We start from the raw sequence: 8,597 nt of genomic DNA, 5'->3' as shown, positions 1-8,597 counted from the left end.
CTCCACAAGATACTGAAGGCTCCTCGCCCGATGCCTCAAATCCAGTATGGAGCGAACGGAGTACGCCGGGGCCCCCTCGATGTCCAGAGGGGGCGGAGATACCTCCCGCACCTCAGACTCCTGGAGCGGGCCAGCCACCACCAGCCTGAGGAGAGACACATGGAATGAGGGGTTAATACGGTAATCGGGTGGAAGCTGTAACCTATAACAAACCTCGTTCACTCTCCTCAGGACTTTAAATGGCCCCACAAACCGCGGACCCAGCTTCCGGCAGGGCAGGCGGAGGGGCAGGTGCAAACACCGGTGCAAACACCGGGGCCTCACTGTGGTGGCGGTCTGTGTTCTCTTTTTGGCGCAGAACGGCCCGCTGAAGGTGAACACGGACAGCTTCCCATGTCTCCTCCGCGCGCCTGAACCAGTCGTCTACCGCAGGAGCCTCGGTCTGACTCTGATGCCAAGGTGCCAGAACCGGCTGGTACCCCAGTACGCACTGGAAGGGAGAGAGGTTAGTGGAGGAGTGACGAAGCGAGTTCTGTGCCATCTCGGCCCAGGGCACGAACGCCGCCCACTCTCCCGGCCGGTCCTGGCAATAGGACCACAGAAACCTGCCCACATCCTGGTTTACTCTCTCCACCTGCCCATTACTCTCGGGGTGAAACCCTGAAGTAAGGCTGATTGAGACCCCCAAACGTTCCATGAACGCCTTCCAGACCCTAGACGTGAATTGGGGACCTCGATCAGACACTATATCCTCAGGCACCCCGTAGTGCCAGAAGACGTGCGTAAACAAGGCCTCCGCAGTCTGTAGGGCCGTAGGAAGACCGGGCAGAGGGAGGAGACAACAGGACTTCGAGAACCGATCCACAACGACCAGGATCGCGGTGTTACCCTGTGAGGGGGGAGATCGGTTAGAAAATCCACCGACAGGTGCGACCAAGGCCGTTGTGGAACGGGTAAGGGGTGTAGCTTCCCTCTGGGCAGGTGCTTAGGAGCCTTACACTGGGCGTACACCGAGCAGGAGGAAACATAAACCCTCACGTCCTTAGCCAAGGTAGGCCACCAGTACCTCCCGCTCAAACAGCGCACTGTCCGACCGATCCCAGGATGACCAGAGGAGGATGACGTGTGGGCCCAATAGATCAACTGGTCACGAACAGCAGACGGGACGTACAGACGCCCAGCAGGACACTGGACGGGAGCGGGCTCTGCACGTAACGCCTGCTCAATGTCCGTGTCCAGCTCCCACACTACCGGCGCCACCAGGCAGGAGGCGGGGAGTATGGGAGTGGGATCCATGGGCCGCTCCTCTGTGCCATACAGCCGGGACAATGCGTCTGCCTTCACGTTCTGGGAGCCTGGTCTGTAGGAAAGGGTAAACACAAAATGGGTGAAAAACATGGCCCACCTTGCCTGGCGAGGGTTCAATCTCCTCGCTGCCCGGATGTACTCCAGATTGCGGTGGTCAGTCCAGATGAGGAAAGGGTGTTTAGCCCCCTCAAGCCAATGTCTCCATGCCTTCAAAGCCTTGACGACAACCAACAGCTCCCGGTCCCCTACATCATAGTTTCGCTCCGCCGGGCTGAGCTTCTTCGAGAAGAAGGCACAGGGGTGGAGCTTCGGTGGTGTACCCGAGCGCTGAGAGAGCACAACTCCTATCCCAGCCTCGGACACGTCCACCTCCACTATGAACACCAAAGAAGGATCCGGATGGCCCAGCACGGGAGCCGAGGTAAACAGAGCCCTCAGGTGACCAAAAGCCTTGTCCGCCTCAGCCGACCACTGCAAACACACCAGACACCCCTTCAGCAGTGAGGTAATGGGAGTCGCTACCTGACCAAAACCCTGGATAAACCTCCGGTAGTAGTTGGCAAACCCTAAGAACCGCTGCACCTCCTTTACCGTGGTGGGAGTCGGCCAATTACGCACAGCTGAAATGCGGTCACTCTCCATCTCCACCCCCGAGGTGGAAATGCGGTACCCTAGGAAGGAGACGGACTGCTGGAAGAACAGACCCTTCTCAGCCTTGACGTACAGGTCATGCTCCAACAGGCGACCAAGCACCCTGCGCACCAGGGACACATGCTCCGGGCGTGTAGCGGAGTATATCAGAATGTCATCAATATACACAACTACACCCTGCCCGTGCAGATCCCTGAAATTCTCGTCTACAAAGGCCTGGAAGACTGATGGCGAATTCATCAACCCGTACGGCATGACGAGGTACTCATAGTGCCCTGAGGTGGTACTGAAAGCCGTCTTCCACTCGTCTCCCTCCCAGATACGCACCAGGTTGTAAGCGCTCCTGAGATCTAGTTTGGTGAAGAAGCGCGCCCCGTGCATTGACTCAATCGCTGTGGCTATGAGCGGTAGCGGGTAACTATACCTCACGGTGATCTGGTTCAGACCCCGATAGTCAATACACGGGCACAGACCTCCCTCCTTCTTCTTCACAAAAAAGAAACTCAAGGAGGCGGGTGAAGTGGAGGACCGAATGTACCCCTGATGCAGGGATTCGGAGACATATGTTTCCATAGCCTCCGTCTCCACCTGTGAGAGGGGATACACGTGACTCCTGGGAAGTGCAGCGTCTACCAGGAGATTTATCGCGCAATCGCCCCGTCGATGGGGTGGTAATTGAGTCGCCTTCTTTTTGGAGAAGGCGAGAGCCAAATCGGCATATTCAGGGGGAATGCGCACGGTGGAGACCTGATCTGGACTCTCCACCGTAGTAGCACCAACGGAAACCCCTAAACACCTCCCCGAGCACTCTCGCGACCACCTCAGGAGAGCCCTCTGTGGCCAAGAAACAGTGGGGTCATGACAAGCTAACCAGGGTAGGCCTAGCACCATGGGAAACGCAGAAGAGTCAATAAGGAAGAGACTAATTCTCTCCTTGTGACCCCCCTGCGTCACCATGCCCAGAGGAGCGGTGCACTCCTTAATCAACCCTGACCCTAATGGTTGACTATCTAAGGCGTGAACGGGAAAGGGCACAGCCACGGAAACAATGGGGATCCCTAAACTATGGGCGAACGATCTATCTATAAAATTCCCAGCCACGCCTGAATTGACGAGCGCCTTATGCTGGGAATGCGGAGAAAACTCAGGAAAAGTGACATACACACACAGATGTGCAACAGAGGGCTCTGGGTGAGAATGGTGCCGGCTCACCTGGGGTGACGCCAGAGCACCCTGCCTGCTGCCTCGATACCCAGAGGAACCAACCCGGCACCGACCGGCAGTGTGACCTCTGCGGCCACAGATGGTGCACGAGCTGGAACCCCCTCCGGTCTCCCTGCGCACCACCCCTCCCAACTCCATGAGTATCGGAGAGGGGGTGCGGGGGGATGGAACCAACATACCCCGATCTGAACGTCCGCGGGTAGCCATCAGGTTATCCAGCCGGATGGACAGGTCAACCAGCTAGTTGAATGTGAGGGTGGTGTCTCTGCAGGCCAACTCCCGACAGACGTCCTCGCGCAGACTGCAGCGATAATGATCGATCAGGGCCCTGTCGTCCCATCCCGCTTCGGCAGCCAGGGTCCGAAACTCCAGTGCGATCTCCTAGGCGCTCCTCGTCCCCTGCCTCAGATGGAAGAGGCGTTCACCCGCCGCTCTACCCTCGGGCGGGTGGTTGAAGACTGCCAGAAGCGGCGGGTGAACTTCTCAAACTGGTCCAATGCCGCATCTCCCTCTCTCCACACGGTGTTGGCCCACTCCAGGGCTTTCCCGGTGAGGCATGAGACGAGGGCGGACTCCCTCTCACGGCCCGAAGGAGCTGGGTGGACGGTTGCCAGGTATAAGTCCAACTGCAAGAGGAACCCCTGGCAGTTCGCAGCCGTCCCATCGTATTCCTGGGGAAGGGAGAGACGAATCCCACTGGAACCAGGAGAAGGAGGGGCGCGTAGTGGAGACCCCGGCTGTGCTGGTGGAGGCACTGGGAGAACTCCCTGTCTCTCCCAGCGGTCCATGGCGGTGCCAAGATGGTGGAGCATTGCTGTGTGCTCCTGGACGCGCTCCTCCACCCCTATACCTGGGGTACCTGCTCATGCTGACTCCATAAGTTCGGTCCGGAATTCTGTAAGAGGTGCGTACTGGCGGCAGAGAAGTCAGACGCGGGAGAGCAAAACTGATTTACAACGGCACAGTTTAATAAATAAAACCACCCTTAATAGTACAAATAATCAATGGGTAAAACCCGTCACACACCAGCATAACGTGCACAAGCACTACAATAAACAATTCCAGACAAGGACATGGGGGGGAACAGAGGGTTAAATCCACAACATGTAATGATGGAATTGAAACCAGGTGTGTTGGAAGACAAGACAAAACAAATGGAAAATGAAAGGTGGATCAGCGATGGCTAGAAGACCAGTGACGTCGACTGCCGAACGTCGCTCGAACAAGGAGAGGGACCGACTTCGGAGGAAGTCGTGACATCAAGAAATTCCCCATATGAGAGTAGATATCCATCCTCATTCAGTAACTGACCAATCAATAATTTTATTTTCAAACCAGTTACGAAAAAAAAGAGACTTATTTTAAATCGTATAACTTTGTTGTTCCATATAAAGTATCTGTGAGGGGAAAAGGTGTGTTTATACGCTAACATCCAAGCTAAAATTGCCTGCTTATGGAATTTGGCCAATTTTACTGGGATTTTATCAACATCAAAATTACATCGAAGCAAAAATTCTAAACCACCAACAGAGTGAAATAAATACTTAGGGAAAACATTCCAAATACTGTTCTGGTTCTTAACATACTTCATAATCCAATTAATTAAGTATTATTTAGAGTATTAAAATCTAAAACCTCAAGACCTCCTTGTTCATGGGTATTACTGAGAATATCTTTCCGTAGATAGTGAGGCTTGTTCCTCCAAATATAATTATAAAGAATCTTATCTAAGTCCTTTACAATTTTAGGGGATAATTCAAGTGATAACGAGACATAAACCGATCTGGATAACCCTTCAGCTTTGGACAATAAAACCCGACTATATAATGAGATATCTCTCAGCAACCAGAGGTTCAATTTCTTCTTTGTTTTCTCAATAATGGGGTTAAAGTTTAATTCACTCCTTTGTTTTTCATCCTTGCGAATAACAATTCCAAGATAAGTAACCTTATCTTTAATTGGGATACCATATACTTCCTGTAAAACACAATCCTTGAGTGGAAATAAGACTGACTTATTGATATTAATTTTCAAACCCGAAACTAAGGAAAAGTCTTCAATACAGGAAACTGCTTTAGAAACCTCATTGCTGTCTCTCAAAAATATGGTGGTATCATCAGCCAGTTGACATAGTTTAAATTCATTGCCAAGTGCTGAAACACCTTGAAAATGTCATTTTTTTATATGAAGAGCCATAATTTGAGTAACCAATAAAAATAAAAATGGACTAATTGGGAAGCCCTGCCTAATGCCATGCCCAATATCACATTTTTGGGATGTCCCTTGAGGTAATTTTACAGAGCTCGTACAACCACTATATAAAGTTTGGACTGCTCTATAAAAAAAAGGCACCAAACCTCAAAAAACATATTGCTTTGAACATAAACTGTTCTACAGTGTCAAAAGCTTTATAAAAAATCAACAAACATAAGAAAACTATCATCAAGGATGAGGTCATTATGGTCAATCATATCTAAGATCAACTTGATGTTATTACTAATGTGTCGACCATGCATAAAACCAGATTGTTCTTCATCAATTATAAGATTCAAGCCTTGTTTCAACCTCTTATGAAATACAAGGGCAAATACTTACGCATAATTATTCAACAGGCTAATGGGTCTCCAGTTGTCAATATAAAGACTATCCTTATTAGGTCTGGGAATCAAGGTAATTACACCTTGCTTTAAGGAAGCCGGTAACTCCCCTTTTTCTATTGATTCTTGGAACCTAGCTAGAATGAAAGGAATCAATTTATCATTGAATGCTTTATAAAACTCGCTTATTAAAACCATCATTTCCAGGGGACCTATTGTCCTTAAGGCTTTTAATACAGTCTTTAATCTCAATTTCAGATAACTCATCATCACAAAAATCACTGAAATCATTATCTATCTTCTTACCAATGTTTGCTACATTGTCTAAGAAAATATCCATATTGGAAATGGACTGGGGTGATGTATACAGATTCTGATAAAACTGGGCAACATGCTGGGAGATTTCTTTTGGATTTTCATTGAGAGTATTACTGATCATTAATTTACATATGGAAGTCTTTTCGCCTGCCCTTTTTTCTAAATTAAAGAAATATTTTGTATTTTTCTCTCCCTCTTCCATCCATTTTCGTCTTTATCTTACAAATGCTCCCCGGACCTATTCCTTGTAGATACAGTCTGACTGCATTTGCAATGATGATAGCTCCAATAATTCCTGATTAGTTAGTTCACTTTTTTTAAATATAATCCATTATTCCCTTTATGATGTCATATTCTTTCTCTCTTGGCACAAGCAATTTCTTTCCCCATTGAAATAGCCAAAAGCCTTATATCAAATTTCATTAGCTTCCAGTAACATTTACATTTACATTTAAGTCATTTAGCAGACGCTCTTATCCAGAGCGACTTACAAATTGGTGCATTCACCTTATGATATCCAGTGGAACAACCACTTTACAATAGTGCGTCTAAATCTTTTAAGGGGGGGGGTTAGAAGGATTACTTTATCCTATCCTAGGTATTCCTTAAAGAGGTGGGGTTTCAGCTGTCTCCGGAAGGTGGTGATTGACTCCGCTGTCCTGGCGTCGTGAGGGAGCTTGTTCCACCATTGGGGTGCCAGAGCAGCGAACAGTTTTGACTGGGCTGAGCGGGAACTGTGCTTCCTCAGAGGTAGGGAGGCGAGCAGGCCAGAGGTGGATGAACGCAGTGCCCTTGTTTGGGTGTAGGGCCTGATCAGAACCAGAAGGTACGGAGGTGCCGTTCCCCTCACAGCTCCGTAGGCAAGCACCAAGGTCTTGTAGCGGATGCGAGCTTCAACTGGAAGCCAGTGGAGAGAGCGGAGGAGCGGGGTGACATGAGAGAACTTGGGAAGGTTGAACACCAGACGGGCTGCGGCGTTCTGGATGAGTTGTAGGGGTTTAATGGCACAGGCAGGGAGCCCAGCCAACAGCGAGTTGCAGTAATCCAGACGGGAGATGACAAGTGCCTGGATTAGGACCTGCGCCGCTTCCTGTGTGAGGCAGGGTCGTACTCTGCGAATGTTGTAGAGCATGAACCTACAGGATCAGGTCACCGCCTTGATGTTAGTGGAGAACGACAGGGTGTTGTCCAGGGTCACGCCAAGGTTCTTAGCACTCTGGGAGGAGGACACAAGGGAGTTGTCAACCGTGATGGCGAGATCATGGAACGGGCAGTCCTTCCCCGGGAGGAAGAGCAGCTCCGTCTTGCCGAGGTTTAGCTTGAGGTGGTGATCCGTCATCCACACTGATATGTCTGCCAGACATGCAGAGATGCGATTCGCCACCTGGTTATCAGAAGGGGGAAAGGAGAAGATTAATTGTGTGTCGTCTGCATAGCAATGATAGGAGAGACCATGTGAGGATATGACAGAGCCAAGTGACTTGGTGTATAGCAAACATATTCATAACACAGGCACAATTCCAGTATTTATCAATAATTCCTGCTACTTCCTTCTTAAATACTTCATTCTCTAGTAAAGTCTTATTCATTTTCCAGTAACCTTTACTAACTTTTTTTGTTGACAAGCCATGCATATTTATCTTTATTGAGTACCCTTTGTGGTCTGTTAAAATCGACGGTTCAATCGAGACTGTATCTACCTTGTCAGCCATATCTTCAGCCAGAAATCAATACGCGATTGTATACATAAATCTTTGGTACTCCATGTAAACATAATCTTATCTGGGTTCTTATGTCTCCAAATATCTAGAACACCTAACCTTAGACATATATTTCTTATCTCACAAACATAATTGCTATCCTTAGGAGGCCATCTATCTACATTATCATGTAATACTGTATTAAAATCTCCACCCCATATTACTTTTGCCAATGGAAATTTTGACATCATTTTAATTATTTTCCTCTCAATGTTTCTAAATAAAATACAGTTACTTGACTTGTTATTGGTAGCATAAGTATTTACAACAATGAATTGAATCTACCAATAGTATAATCCATCTCCCTGTATTATCTGCTTCATGACTCAATATATGACCCTTAAAGTTGCCTTTTAAAATAGCGACACCTGCTGACCGATTAGTACCAAATGAAAACCAAATATCATTCCCCCATTGACACTTCCAAAACGCAGTATCTGTTATGAGCGGAATTATGAGCGGAAAAGGGTCCAAATGATTAGGGTGAGGCACATTGGCTACTAACAGCTTACTACACAACATACACTTAGTATTACTTTCTTAGCTACAGACTCCCTGGCATATTACATCATTTATGCAACAGCATACAATACATTTTTGGACTCATCTTGTTGTGCTATGCTCACTTGAGCAGGAAGGTGACGCAGCAGTCCTTCGGGGGCAAATTTCCTCACTAAACTTTGTCATCAAAGTCTGGCATTCTCTGGATTTATGGTGCTTTCAAGACTACTGGGAACTC

This window comes from Salmo salar, chromosome 01 (assembly GCF_965601325.2).
Source record: "Salmo salar chromosome 01, fSalSal1, whole genome shotgun sequence".
Lineage (NCBI taxonomy): Eukaryota > Metazoa > Chordata > Actinopteri > Salmoniformes > Salmonidae > Salmo > Salmo salar.
This window is presented reverse-complemented; position numbering follows the sequence as displayed.